At 38.6% G+C, this 15,295-nt stretch overlaps 1 pseudogene; it reads left to right on the top strand.

Moving 5' to 3' along the window:
- The window catches only part of LOC110205126 (centrosomal protein of 68 kDa-like), a 98,521-nt pseudogene that overhangs the window by 62,709 nt on the left and 20,517 nt on the right, over positions 1-15,295 (top strand).

The following is a 15,295-nucleotide window of genomic DNA, read 5'->3' as shown; positions in this document are numbered from 1 at the left end:
GTCATATATTACATTATCTATTTTTGTCTTGTCCCATTACTAGACTCTGAGCATAATAAGATCAGGAATAAAGTCTTTTTTTTCCAGTGAGGCAATTGGGATTAAGTGACTTGTCCAGGGTCACACAGCTAGTAAGTATCAAATGTCTGATCTGAGACCAGATTTGAATGCAGGTCCTTCTGACTCCAGACCAGTGCTCTATCCACCTAGCCACCTAGATGCCCCAGAAATAAAGTTTTATCTAAACTTTTTCTCTCCCTTGGGGCAGAACACAGTGCTCTAACAGGGGCAGATGCTTTAGTAAATGTTATTGAGTTGAATGGGACTGAAACAGGATTGGGTCACAGAATAGTAGCAGGACAGCTTCCTCTAGATTTGTGTCATCTAAAAGTGATAGGGCCAGCATGACAGTGACTGGAACATTTTGGTGGGACTCTGTTTCAGAGGGTTATCCATGAAGGGAAATGGAATATTGGAAAGGACATTCGGCTTGGAATCATAGGTTTGTGTCCTGGCCATGATACTTACTGGTTAGGTATATGAGAATGGGCAAATTAGCACATTTTTCTGAGCCTCCGTTTCCTTATCTATAAAATGAACATAATCATATTTTCACTACCTATTTTATGGGGCTGTTGTGAAGAAAACACTTTGTAAAATTTAGGGCCATATGATTTTAGGGTTAGAAGTACAGGTGTGCTAGAACTAGCTAATAGAGATCTGATGGTTAAATTTTCAGTGCATTTATTTACATTTCAGAAATTGGCAACTGCTATAAATTGGAGCTTGATTTCTTGTTTTGATGATTATCTAGACTTAAGAAAGTGTTGGAGAAAATGCCAATAATGCAGATTAAACTTAAAATTATGTCTTATTTTGGGCAGAGCTGGTTGTTAAACATTTATCAACAGACCTCAGAAATTGAAGCTCAGAGTTTAAGAGTTCAAAATGACCCAGCAATAAATGTCTGATATATGATTTTAAACAAGGATGTTTAACTCCTAATCCATGGTAGTTTTCAATCAAGCTAGCACTTATTAATCAGTCAGTCAATAAATATTTATTAATTACTTACTATGTGCCCGGAATTTTGCTAGGTGCTGGGATTACAAAAAGCAGTCCTTGCACTCAGAGATTTTATAATCTAATGGGGGAGACAACAAGCAAACAAATACGTACAGAATGAGAAATAATTAACTGAGGGAAAGCACTGGAATTAAGAAGGGTTCGGGAAGGCTTCCTGTAGAAAATAGAATTTTATTTTTTTATATCTATTTATTTTTTTGCTAGGCAATGGGGTTAAGTGACTTGCCCAGGGTCACACAGCCAGTAAGTATCAAATATCTGAGGCCAAATTAGAACTCAAATCCTCTTGACTCTAGGGCTAGTGCTCTATCCACTTTGCCACCTAACTGCCCTCAAAGATGGAATTTTAAAGGGACTTAAAGGAAGCCAGAGAGGTCAGTAGTCAGTGTGGAAGAGGGAGAGCATTCCAGGTATGGGGGATGGTCAACAAGAATGTCCAGAGGAGAGAAATCAAGTGTCTCATTTATGGAAAAGCCAGGAGGCCAATGTCACTGGATTGAAAAGTACCAGGGAATAAGGCATAAGAAGACTGAAAAGGAGTTGGGAGTAGGGCAGGGTTGGTTATGAAAGGCTTTGAATACCAGAGGATTTGTATTTGATCCTGGAAGCAATAGGGAGTCACTGGAGTTTATTGAATGGGTATGTGTGAGACATGGTAGGAGTTTGTTGAATGAGTGTGCGTGATATGGTAGGACTTCCTCATTAAGCCCCTTGGGCAGCTAGATGGTGTAATTGATAGAGCACTGGGTTTGGAATCAGAAAGAAATTAAAATTTGGCCTCAAACACTTATTAGCTGTGTGACCCTGGGCAAGTCACTTAATCCTGCTTGTTTCAGTTCCTCATCTGTAAAATGAGTTGGAGAAGGAAATGGCAAACCACACCAGTATCTCTTCCAAGAAACAACCCCCCCCCCCAATAGGGTCATGAAGAGTTGGATACAACTGAAATGACTGAAAAGAAAAATAGGTTGGACACCACACAAGGGAGCTTACATTCTGTTGGGGAGGCAACAAATACATGAATACTTCTATTTAAAAAATACAAGGCAATTTTGAGAGGGAGACATTAGTAGCCTTTTGTTCATCCAATGACTTTAAAAAAATTCTTAATACTCATAATTTCTTTATTTTATTTTTAAAAATTTATTTATTTTTAGTTTTCAACATTCACTTCCAAAAGATTTTGAGTTCCAAATTTTCTCCCCTTCTCGTCCCTCCCCCCACTCCAAGATAGCATGTATTCTGAATACCATTTCCCCTAACCTGCCCTCCTTTCTATCTCTACCCCCCCTTCTCTTATCCCCTTCCCCTTCTATTTTCCTGTAGGGCAGGATAGATTTCTATATCCCATTTCCTGTATTTCTTATTTCCCAGTTGCATGTGAAAACAATTTTTTTTTAACATGTGTGTTTAAAACTTTGGGTTCCAAATTTTCTCCCTTCCTCCCTCCCCACCCACCCTCATTGAAAAGGCAAGCAAGATACAGGTATACATGTGTAGTTATGCAAAACACTTCCATAGTAGTCACATTGCAAAAAAACTAACTCTATTTTCCTTAATTCTATCCTGCCCCCCATTTATTCTATTCTCTGTTTTGACCCTGTCCCACCTCAGAAGTGTTTGCTTCTGATTAGCCCTCCCCCAATCTGCCCTCCCATCCAATGACTTTTAAGGATTTCTAAAATGATCAAGGACTTTTCTATTTAGTCTAATGACTTTGAGTGATGGATTAACACTAGAGGTGTAAACACTAGAGATGTTTAGGCTTTCCTCACACTAATTCATACCTCTGATTTGGTACAACAATGGAGACATACCTTTGATAAAAATATCTGGGCATAGCATTATTGGTTACTATAAGTGGAGGGGGATTTGATTGATTGGCTCAATCAATCTTCACCTTTACACATTCATTTTAATAGACCCTTATTTAACAAAGGACCTATGAAAGAAGACACTATCTGCATCCAGAGAAAGGACTGATAAGTAGAAGTATGTATAGAACAATTTTACATATATATGCATATTTGTTTGGTAGCCATTTCTAGGGAAGGACAGGGAGAGGAAAAAAGGAAAAAAATTACATGATAACTTCATAATATATTTAAACAGAATAGCAAATTGTATGTAATAGATTTTCAGTTTCATGTGCAATCATCTTTTAAAAATTATATTATTCTATAGAAATGAATGTTTTACTCCATAAATTAAAAATAAAATAAATAAAAATAGACTTATTTAGCACCTTCTGCACATACAATACTACAGTAGGTAACTGCTAAGGGACAAACTTTGTATAAGATATAAACCCTGCTATTATTGATCATACAGTCTAGAAGGTATATAAAGCACAGATACCTAGAATGCATTAAAGTTGTATAAACAAAGTTCTCCTTGAAGTCCAAGGTCATAACCAAGACTATTTGGGGTGATTAGTGAAGGCTTTATGGAGCTAACAGAATTTGAGTTGGGCTTTTAAAATGGAATGGATTGAATGAACAAATGAATGAAAGATATTTTTCAGCACCATGTGCCAAGCATTGTGCTGAAGGACATAAATACAAAAAGGAAACAGTTTCTGCCCTCAAGAAGCTTACATTCTAATGGGGAAGACAACACATAAGGGGAGGAGTGGCCAGGGAAGGGAATTAGGATCTGAGGGGTCACAGAAGTGGTGGGTAGGACAATGAGCAGTCCAACAACATGCCTTTTCCAGAGGCAGTGGTTGAGGGGATATAATTACAGTTCTCAGAGAAAGAGGTGGAAGGTGGTGCACAAAGAGGAATGTGTTATTTTTATGGATCTCATACCTCCTTTTAGATTATAAGCTTCTTAACTTCAAGGACTATGTCTCATTCTATTTTGTGTCCCCCACAGAACCCAGTCAAAAGGTCTCACACACATTAGATGTTCAGTACATATTGATTGAATAAATAATAATGATTTATGCTTTTAAAAATACCTTACAATACATCTAATTCATTTTGTAGCTTCAGTCGAGATGAGGTATCTCTGCATCTTAATTTGTCCACAGGTTGAACTCTGCCTTCCTGTCCAGGAAATTAAAATTGTCTCTTTATTTTATTTCCCTCTGACTTTCAATGAACAGCCTAATAAATGCAAGGCTGAGGAGGATGGATTAGAGGGTATGAGGCTAGTAAAACCTTGCTCTGCTATCATTCTGGTGAAGAGAAAATTTAGGTTCAAAATGAATGGTGGCAGATGGTGGAGGGTGTGTGTGTGTGTGTGTGTGTATGGCTTGGTAAACTAGTAATACTGTCCTTTTTGTAAGGAACTCCAACGGGCTTCTGCAATAACTAAGAATATTGTTCTTGCTTGCTTGCTAAAACAAAAGTTGTCACTTTCACTTGGAGAATGTACTTATTTGTTGTTCAGTCGTTTTCAGTTGTGTCCAGATCTTAGGGTTTTCTTGACAAAAATACTGTAGGGGTTTGCCATTTCCCTCTCCAGCTCATTTTACAGATGAGGAAACTGAGGCAAACAGGGTTAAGTGACTTGCCCAGGTTCACACAGCTAGTAAGTGTCTGAGAGCAGATTTGAGTTCACTAAAATGAGGCTTCCTGACTCCAGGCCAGGCACTCTTTGCACTATGGTGCCACTTAGCAGCCTAGGAGAGTGCTGTATCCCTTTAAAGAAAATTTCATTAAATATTACAAAATTGCAGAAAGCCATTGCTGGATGAAGTCTCAGTATATTATGTATATACTTAACATATATGTACATAGTGTCTCCTCTGTTAAAAGCTCCTAGAGGGCAGGGCTGTTTCTTTCTTTCTTCCTTTCTTCCTTTTTTTTTATGTCTTTGTATCCCCAGTGCTTAGCACAATGACTGTGCATGTAGGAGGTTCTTAATAAATGTTTGTTGATCAGTTGATTCTATTTGATTCTGCTACACCATAATCATGGACACAGCTAAATGAGCCTGTGACTCTTTTGAGACTTTGTTGTATTTCTATATTGACTGGACAAATACAATCTGCAGCTATGTAGGCCCTTGCTCCAGAATGTCCTTAGCTTTGCCTTGACATTAATTTGTTTGACCTGAGAAATTTCAGAAGCAGGAGCCTTCTTAATCATTCTGAACCTTTCTTGAGTAATTGCCAGAACCCTGGCATTTAATATGTGTGCCTTCCTAATTAAGCTCAAATACAGAATGCATATGAGAAAAAGAATGGAACTTCTTTGTCTCAAATAGTGAACGAGTACAAGATGGATCATTTATTTTTTCTTTTTTTGTAATAAGCCACAGGTTTTATTGCAGTGTGGGGTGGGAAGTTTGATCTTACAAACAATTTTCTGTTTAAGACTCTGTTCACACAGAAATTGCCATTATCACCACATTGTTCAAAATATCTTTAGTGCTGCAAGGCTCACATGGTAAACACTTAACTCCTACTCCTGTTCTGTAATGTACATTCAATGGAAAACAAAAAGGCATCAACAAGTACTTCATTTAGGAAGATATGTAGATAACAGGAATGAATACTGAGGTACTACAATAATTTGATGACAGTTATGACAACTTAATTGGCATTCCTTTTTGAGGGAGACAACCTTATTATATAAAAGTGTTTTCAATGCATAGTTACACACATAAATATATATGTATATTTAGGTGTGTGTATATATGTGTATATATACTTATACATACACATATACACATACATACACATATACATATACGCATGCACACACACATATGTGTATATATATATATATATTATATATACTGCTATGTCATAGTAGGTGTTTTAAAGGCAGGTCAGGTGTACAAAGCACAAGAACTTCAGGAACTTCAATCAAGTGCAGTTCTAAGGAATACTGAATGACCCTTAGCATCTGACCAGTGACCAATATTTTCAAGGAATTCAATTAGCTAACTTCTGCAGTTTTCTGAGATATTCATATTGACTATCATATTCACCGTAGTTCTACAAGGGATGCACATAATACCATTTGTTTTGGCTAAAATGTGATGTGAAGGCATTCTTTGGGTTCAACATATAACTACCAAGATGAAACAGTCTAATGGCAACCACTGGTAGGCTGCTTAAATTACTGACATTTTTTTTTTCCAGGGAAGGTATGGTAAAGGACAAAATCTAACAGTATTTCAACTGATGGAGTTGCAGAAATGGAAGCCACTTCCAGATGGCACTTTCCTGGCATTTTATAAAGGTCTTCCTTCAAGTTTGTCTCTCAATTTCTGTCCAAGCATTGAATGATCCATAATATCTTCCAAGACATTTACCAGCCACTTGTGTTTAATACCTGTAAATTTCTTTGTAATGCATCTTTAGAACTAGCATAAATCTTTTACTTTTTAAAGGTGCACATTCAGAAGCCCAGAATATAAAAACTAGGTCTTCTTTCTTAGACTCTTTTGTCTTGTATGTGGCATCATACAAAGCATACTGGCAATCATTCAGAGGTAGCAACTTCACAAACAATGTGTAGGGGTCTTCTATAGCATCACCAATGTCACCCACTAAGATCTGCTTTGCTTCCTCTGCAATTATTTGTTTTCTGTCATCACTTAAACACAAGAGAACTGCTTTCTTTCTTTTTTTTGATCTTGTGTAGAAGATTTCCTTGCTTTCATGTCATTAAAAGTTTTGATTACTTCATCCTTCATAGTTACTCCAGAAGCCCTGGTTCCCTGTAACAGTAAAGACCGAAGCATCGGATCCTCATTCAGTGGCACTGAGGAGAGGAGGAGAGAGGGAAGAAGAGGAGGAGCAGCAGCAGGAAGAGCCACGTTGGGTATTTTTTTTCCTTTTTACAAATTCCAGCCTGCGTGGCATCTTTTGTGAATTTTTCTGCCTGTCCATCACCTCCCAGTTGTTACACGAAAAAATTCTTTATCCTCATTCCCCATTAGTGACAAATTTACTGAGAACAATTGGACTGCAAGTTCCATGTAAATAAACAGAAGAATATGGCAAGCATGAAAGCTAATGGTAAATTAAACGCAGCAATCTTAGATAACATTAAGAGAAGCAGAGTATCCAGAGCAAGGAAGCTCATTGTCATGGTGGTCTTTGCCTCAGTCAGACCATATCTAGAGCAGTGTATTTGGTTCATTTTAGAAAGGATACTGTTAACTGAAGCTATTCCAGAGGAGGTTTATTAGGATGGAGAGAAGCCTGGCAAACTACTAGATGAGGACTAGTTGGAGGAGGTAGGGATGTTTAGCCTGGAGAAGAGAAGACTTAGAAAGGCATGTTAACTGTGAAAGATGGATCAAATTTGCTTTGCTTGACCTCCCTAGAAGGCAGAACTAGGAGCAAGTTTTAGAAGTAAAATGATGAAAAAAAAACAAAAAAGAAAAAAAAGAAGTAAAAGGATGGCGGTTATCAGCTCAATATTAAAAAAGAAACCCATAACATTTAGAGCTGTCTAAAAGTGGAATGAGTTGCCTTGGTGATTCTAACCCTCTCTCCACCCTATTCTATTACTGTCAATCAACCAACATTTCCAATGTACCTTCTATATATGTGCCAGACAGTATGCTAGGTGCTGGGGATACAAAGGTGTAAATGATAATACCTCTCTAAAGGGGCTTACATCCATAGTAAAGGGGACATGGCCTGATGTATTCTAGAAATATCACCTTGGCAGTTGTATGGTGGTTGGAATGGAGAAGAGAGAACCTGAGGTAGGGAGACCCATTGGGGAGCTATTGCACATTCATTCCATATTTTAGCTCCCTATTGCTTCTGCCTTCACAAAGAAAGGCAAGACTCCTGTCTCTGCCCTCAAGAAATTAACATGCCAATGGACTTAATGCAGTTATACAAATACAAAATATATACAGAATAAATAGGAGATAATTTCAGATGAAGGAAGTACCAGCAATGGGGAATATGGGAAAGGTCTTTTTCAGGAGTTGGTATTTAAGCAGCCTCCTGAGGGAATGAACCAGGAGGTAGAGGTGAGGAGGAATATTCCAGGCATAGGGGTGGTGAAGGAGGACAGCCAGTGAAAAGGTGCCAAGGGAAAGTGTCTCTACTTTTTTTCCATCTCATTTGCATCTCTCTAAACTCTCTGCAATCTAGCTTCCAATATCATAGTCAAATGGGATTCGGTAGGAGCAGTTAGATAGGTAGGAGGAGAAACAGGAGAGGGCAGAGTCACAAAAGCCTAGACAGGAGAGAACCTGGGAGAAGATGATAAATAGGGTCAAAGGTTGCACAGAGGTCAAGAAGGATGAGGACTGAGAAAAGTCCATTAGACTTGACAATTAAGAGATTATTGGTAGTTTTGAAGAGAGTTCTTTCAGCTGGATGATATCTGAAGCTAGATGAAGAGAGTTTAGAAGAAAGTGAGAGAAGTGGAGGTGCCTAGTTTATAGGGCTTATTTATATTTAGCAACCATTCCTATTGTAGTTTCTTAACCTCTAATGACCAAACACCAGGCCCAAAGCTGTTTACTAATATTCACAAATGGTGGCAGGAGTGCAGAGAGGATAGTAAATATTTGCTCCTTTCCTCTTCTCAATCTAGGGTGTATGGCTGACTCTTACTTTTCTTTTGATCCCTTAGCATCTTCAGTATCTGATGGGATGGGCTGGAAGATGATCTCTGTAGTGGTTCCTGCCAAGCTCTGAGATCCTTCATTCTGAAATTTGTGGATCAGAGAGTCTTCATTTTATATGACTTCATGATTTGTCTTTAGTGTCAAATTCATCAAATAGAATGAGAAAAATAAACAATTGGGCCTCACTAGGACTTTGTGGTTAAATTAGGCACACCACATAATTAGGGCATTACTTTGTTAAATAATGCAGTTGGTATTTTTCTAAATGAGGATTGTGATTCATGAATTGGCACATGGATTGCATTAATCTTTTAATTTCAACTACAGATAGCTCAGGGCAATTTCCCTCCATTATGTAAAGAAGAATGCATTTTAGAAACATTTTTAGCCACACATGGTTAGTTTTTTGAACTCTGCCTTGTCACTGGAACTTCCAGGTAACAATTCATGTATTATATATATGTATATTTTGTATATATACATATATGTATTTATGTATATATATGTGTGTGTGTGTGTGTGTGTGTGTGTGTACACACACACACATATTTGCATTTGTCAAGTTTTCCTGTGGGTCTCTCTCTCATCCTGATCTTCCACTCAGGATTAGTAGTTACAGGTTTAGAGCTTGAAGAGACCTTAAAAGTCATCGACCCTTCATTTAGCAGATGAGGAAACTGAAGCCCAGAAAGTCTGTGACTTGACTGAAGTCAAACAGATAGAAAACTGCAGAGCTGGAACTCAAAGCAAGGTCTTCTTACTCTAAACCCATTGCTCCTTCTTCCACATCATTCTGCCTCTCAAATCATCATCACTTGTATGAGCCGCGTGTGTCACCTGTGTATATGGAGGCAAGGTAGTGTTTGCTGTTTTCTGGTGCTATTGCATCTGAAGGCGGGCTGGAATTAGAATCAGATCAATGGTTCAAATGCTGTCTCTACTTACTCCCTGTGTGGTGTGTAAGTCAAGAACTTCCCCTCTCTGGGTTTCAGTTTCCTCATCTACAAAATGACAGAATTGGACTAGATGATCTCTAAGTTCCATTCCAGTCCTGAGGCTATGATGCTATGAAATCAATCAATAAGCAACCATTTATTGAGCTCCTGTTATGTGCCAGGCACTGCCCTAGGTGCTAGGGATACAAGGATAAAAATGAAACAATTTGTCTTCAAGGGTCTTACATTCTATTGGAAGAGACAAGGTGTTATATTTAAATACATTCAAAATATATACAAGGAAATACAAGGTAATTTCTGAGGGAGGACACTAGTGGTTGCATAGAATGGGAAAAACTGAGTTTTGAAGGAAATGTGGGATTCTAAGATGTGGAGATGAGAAGGTAATTTATTATAGGCATGGGAGTGGCCTGTACAAAGGTGTGGAGATGAGAGATGAAGTGTTGTGTTCCAGGTGTAGCAAGAAGGCCATTTTGACAGGACTGTAGCATGTGGAAAGGGGAATTATACATAATAAAATTGGAAAGGTAGGTTGGGATCAGCTTGTGGAGAGCTTTAAGAAGCAAACAGAAGAATTTATATTTTATTCTAGAGATAATAAGGAGCCATTGGAGTTTATTGATTAGGGGAATGATATAGTTGAACCTATGCTGTGGGGCAACCACTTTGGCAACTGCATGCAGGTTAGATTGGAATGGGGAAAGACTTATGGCTGGGAGACTAATTAGAAGGTTATTGCAATAGTCTAGATGAGAGGAAATGAAGACCTGAACTGGGTGGTGGCAAAGTTTTTAGGGAGAAGAATACAGTTGGGAGAGATGTTATGAGGTAGAAGTGATAAGACATGGCAACTGATTGGTTAGAGGAGCAAGAGAGAGTGAAGAGACCATTAAAGCACTGATGATGTGAACCTGGGTGCCTGGAGGAACAGTGCTGCCCTCTACAGAAACATGGATAGTAAAGCAGGAAAGGATTATGGATGTTTACATCTGAGATTTTGATTCCCTAAAAATGCACCTCATTAATCCCAGCAGAGAGGAATAAAATGTCTTGCTGATGATTTAGGGTTTTAATTAATTTATAATTTCCATAAATATGAATTCCTAGGTAACAATGGTTTCATTGGAAGAAGCTCTCAGGCAGTCAGTTAATTAGGGAAAAAAATCCTCTTTCAGCCTGCCTACCAGCCAGTTAAAATTCTCCCCCCCCACCCACCCTTTCATTTAAACTGAAATGAACAGCAGATTGCTTTGAGAAAAGGCTTTTGTCATGTTTCTTAATTGGGAAAGGTGGGTGAAGATTCATTGCCTGGATGTGTAACATTATACTCACGTACCTCTGAGAGAAGAAGCAGAAAAGCCTCACATCTGAGCCTGTCATGTTCTGCCAAGGTCAACCAAAAAGTCATGGGCAGCAGGGAAGGCTCTTAATCAATCCACAAGAAGAGTCTGCTCTTCCTCAGGGGATAGGCTTAACCTTGGGACTGGGAGGCCTGCTCTAGTTATAGGATGAGGATTCTAGAATGAGAAAGGATTAGCTAGTCCAGGGGTTCTTAACCTGGGATTTAAACTTTTTTTTTTAATTGATAACTGTATTTAAATTTAATTGATTTCTTTTGTAATCTTACATATTTTATTTTACACATTTAAAAATGTTATTTCGAGGATGGTCAATAGGCTTCATCAGCTTACTGAAGGGGTCCATGACACAAAAAGCTGAAGAACCCTTTAGTTGGTCCAATCTCCTCATTTTAGAAATGAGGAAACTGAGACCCAGAAAGGGGAAGTAACTTGCTCAAAGTCACATAGCTTTAAAGTCAAACATATTTTTTAAAAACTTTTTATCTTTTGTTTTTTATATCATCTTGATTTCCCTACATATATGTACCTTTGCCTTTTTCTCCCTAGAGTCATTTCTTGTAACAAAAGATGAGAGACAGAGAGAGACAGAGACAGAGAGAGATACAGAGAGACACAGAAACAGAGAGAGACAGAGAGAGAGAGAGAGAGAGAGAGACAGAGAGAGAGACAGAGAGGGAGAGAGAGAGAGAGAGAGAGAAAAGAGAGAGAGAGAGAGAGAGGAGAGAGAGAGAGAGAGAGAGAGAGAAAGACAGAGAGAGAGAGAGAGAGAGAGAGAGAGAGAGAGAGAGAGAAGAGAGAGAGAGAGAAGCAGTTTATTGAAACTAACCAACCAATTACCAGTCTAACCAGTGTAGGCAATGAGTTACAACCATAGTCATCACCTTTGTAAAACAGAGAGAGGAGGTGCATTTTCTCCTTTCTACTTTTGGCCAGCCTTGATCCTTATAATTACATAAAGCTCAGTTTCATTTTTCTACTTAACAATGCAACAACATTTGTTAAGTGTCTACTATGGACAAGGCACTCTGCTTAGTGCTGGAGCCGCAAAGATAGGATACAGACTGTTCTCAAGGTGCTTATATTCAAATGGAGAAAGGACATATTTACAAGTAACTATTGGTGAGAGTGGTGAGAAGAATTGTCTAGGCGAACGAACTGCCATGAGCAACTTGAAGAGGGAGATAAGTTTTAGCTTGGAGGGAAGGGGAGGAAGGATAATCTTGGGATGACTCTTATGTTACCCAGTCAGTCAAAAATCATTTATTAAGTACCCATTGTATGCCAAGCACTGGGCTAAATAAGTGTTAGAGATACAGAGAAAGTTAAAAAAAAAACCTCAAGGACGTTGCACTTTTCCTTTACTCTGTATGTATTTTGTGTGTGTCTATTTATTTACATTTATCTACCCTAGTAGAATGTCCAAAGTAGAATCAATCTTTCCCCTCAAACTCTCCCTTTTTCTGAGGTTCCCTATTCAAGGATGCCACCATCTTCTCAGTCATATGGGCTTGTATCTGGACTCCTCATTCTCATTCCCTCCACCTAACTCATTATCTGTTGCAAAGTATTGTCATTTCTACCTTCACTACAGTCGTTGTATATATTCTTTTGTCAAGATTCACACAACTGCTACCCTGGTGTAGGTCCTCATCACCTCATTCTTTGACTACTGCAAGACTAGAGTCTTGGAAGACTCTGCTAACTCCTTCTCTCAGCTGCCAAAGTGATTTTCCTAAAGCAAAGTTCTGTCCATGTCACCCCTCTCCCTCAATTTAAAAAGTGGCTCCCTCCCACCTCTAGGAATTTAAAGACCTTCACAACCTGGCCCTTACCACCTTTCCAATCTTCTTACACTTTACTCTTTGATTCAGTTACAGTGGTGTGCTTGCTGTCTCTTGTATGTGATATGCCATCTGCTGATTTCCAAGCTTTTGCCCTGATTGTTCCTTGTGCTTGGAGTGCTCTTCGTCCTCATTTTGTCCTTCTGGCTTCCTTCAAGAGTCAGCTTAACCCACCTTCTCTACAAAAGGCTGTTCTCAGTACTTTTCCCCCCATCCTCAATGTTTGCTCTCTCAGATTACCTTCCATCTATATTCTACACCTATATCTTGTATGTACAATTTTATGCATATTGTCTCCCCCATTAGAATGGAAGCTCCTTGAGGACAGAGTTGGTATTATTATTATTTTTTACTTTCTTTATATCTCCAGTCTTTAATACAGTGCCTGATACATAGTAAGTACTCAATACATTCTTTCTGACTCACTCAAGGAACTTTCTGACTTATGATAGGTCAGAAAGGTTTCCTACCTAGGTAAGATGTCTCAAATCTGAATTTGAAGTGAACCATAAGATCCAGATCTCATGCCCACATTGCAGGATGAATCATATATAACATAAACTGTACAGAGCATTTTGTTCCTAGACTTTGTCCATCTGGGCAGCTAATTGACTAAGTGAGAAATTCATAGACCAAATCAAACATATATAGATATTTTCTCTTGCTTATGAGCCCTTGCTTATGAAAGCACTACTGATGGGTTGTTAAAGGAAGTGAATTCATGCTCAATTGGTACTAGAGATTTTAGTTTCTGGTCAGGATATTCCATTATTTTAGTAATCCAGAAATTCCAGGTGTCTATGACCCTACATTGACTCTAGAAATGCTCTCATAAGTCATAAGCCTCTATTGAAGGCATCTACTGGAACTCATCTTAAAACAATTATAAGTGTGAGTCATATTTTGAGCATACCCATATAGGCCTTTAGGAGAGATGTTGAAAAACTTTCATTGTAAATATTTCTTCCTTCCTTCCTTCCTTCCTTCCTTCCTTCCTTCCTTCCTTCCTTCCTTCCTTCCTTCCTTCCTTCCTTCCTTCCTTCCTTCCTTCCTTCTTTCTTCCTTTCTTTCTTTCTTTCTTTCTTCTTTCTTTCTTTCTTTCTTTCTTTCTTTCTTTCTTTCTTTCTTTCTTTCCTTTTGGTCTTATACCTTAGCTACTCTCTGAGATAATTACCAAGCTTTTAGGCCAAGGTTTTTTTCTGCTCTTCTTTTATCCAGGTTCATTATCTGTTGTCCTTTGTGTATAGAGTGGGTTATGGTACTTAAGTCACATTAAGACACAGATCAACAAGCAACAACCACTAAAAGGCGGTTGTGTGGAGCTTGTCCATTTCCCCGGCACAAGAGTACAATTCTCAAAGCTTTCTCTCTAATGATTTCTGAGATGTTTAAGAGACCTGATAATTGAATTTTAGTGGGAGATGTTTCAAGCAAGAGAGGGTGTTTCTTTTGGGAACACACCTGACAATCAATAGGGTGCATTGAATGACCTAGTCTAAGAGGTGATCCTTTGGAAAAAGGCTCAACACACAAATATATTGTTGGTGGAGTAGTGGATTTATCTGACCATTCTATAAAATAATTTTGAAGTATGTAAGAAAATGATTGAACAGAACTCATCAGAGAAAGCCAGGATGCAAGAAGATCAAACACACTGAGAGTGCCCTTTACCCCTTGCTTCCCACTTACCTCTTCTCAGAAGAACTCAGCCTGGAACTGGGCTGTAAATTTCTTCATATGACTTGGACAATATGAGGGGCACCAACTATATTCCACATGGTGAGATAGAAGACCACTAGACCTTCTCTTCCCTGTTTCTATGTCCTCTAGACATAGATAAAGGCCGTCAGCATACTGTGTAGATCCTCTGTGGAGGATTTATGGAAGTACATGGATGATAATGGGCAGCTAGGTGGCACAGTGCATAGAATGCCAGGCCTGGAGTCAGAAAGACTTCCTGAGTTCTAATCTGGTCTCAGACACTTACTAGCTATATGACCCTGGCCAAGTTACTTCACCAGTTTGCCTCAGTTTCTTCATCTGTAAAATGAGCTGAGAAGGAAATGGCAAACCGCTCCAGCATCTTTGCCAAGAGAGCCCCAATTGGGGTCACAAAGAGTACGATATAACTGAAATGACTGAATAACAACAACAAATAGATAATAATAACACAGAATGATAAGACATTGATAGATTGTGATCTGCCCTGGAAGAGAGATCCATCTAGGTGAGATGAATGAATGAAAAAGTAAATGAATGATAAAGCATTTATCAAATGCTTACTGTGTGCTAGGCACTGAGTGTTGAGGACATGAATATAAGCAGGCAAAACAGTCCCTGCCCTCAAGGAGTTTATGTTTTGTTGGGAGAAAACAACACATAAAGAGAAGTTAGAAGGAGGAGAGGTATACCCATGGAGATTTGATTTGGAAATGGCCAGAAAGTGATGTGGAGTCCTGGTTTCAGAGTTCAGGTTCTCAGGGAGAAGAGT

Source organism: Phascolarctos cinereus, unplaced genomic scaffold (assembly GCF_003287225.1).
Source record: "Phascolarctos cinereus isolate Bilbo 61053 unplaced genomic scaffold, phaCin_HiC Scaffold_2;HRSCAF=192, whole genome shotgun sequence".
Taxonomy (NCBI): Eukaryota; Metazoa; Chordata; class Mammalia; order Diprotodontia; family Phascolarctidae; genus Phascolarctos; species Phascolarctos cinereus.
Note: the sequence above shows the minus strand (reverse complement) of the source record. Positions and strands in the feature narration are given on the sequence as shown.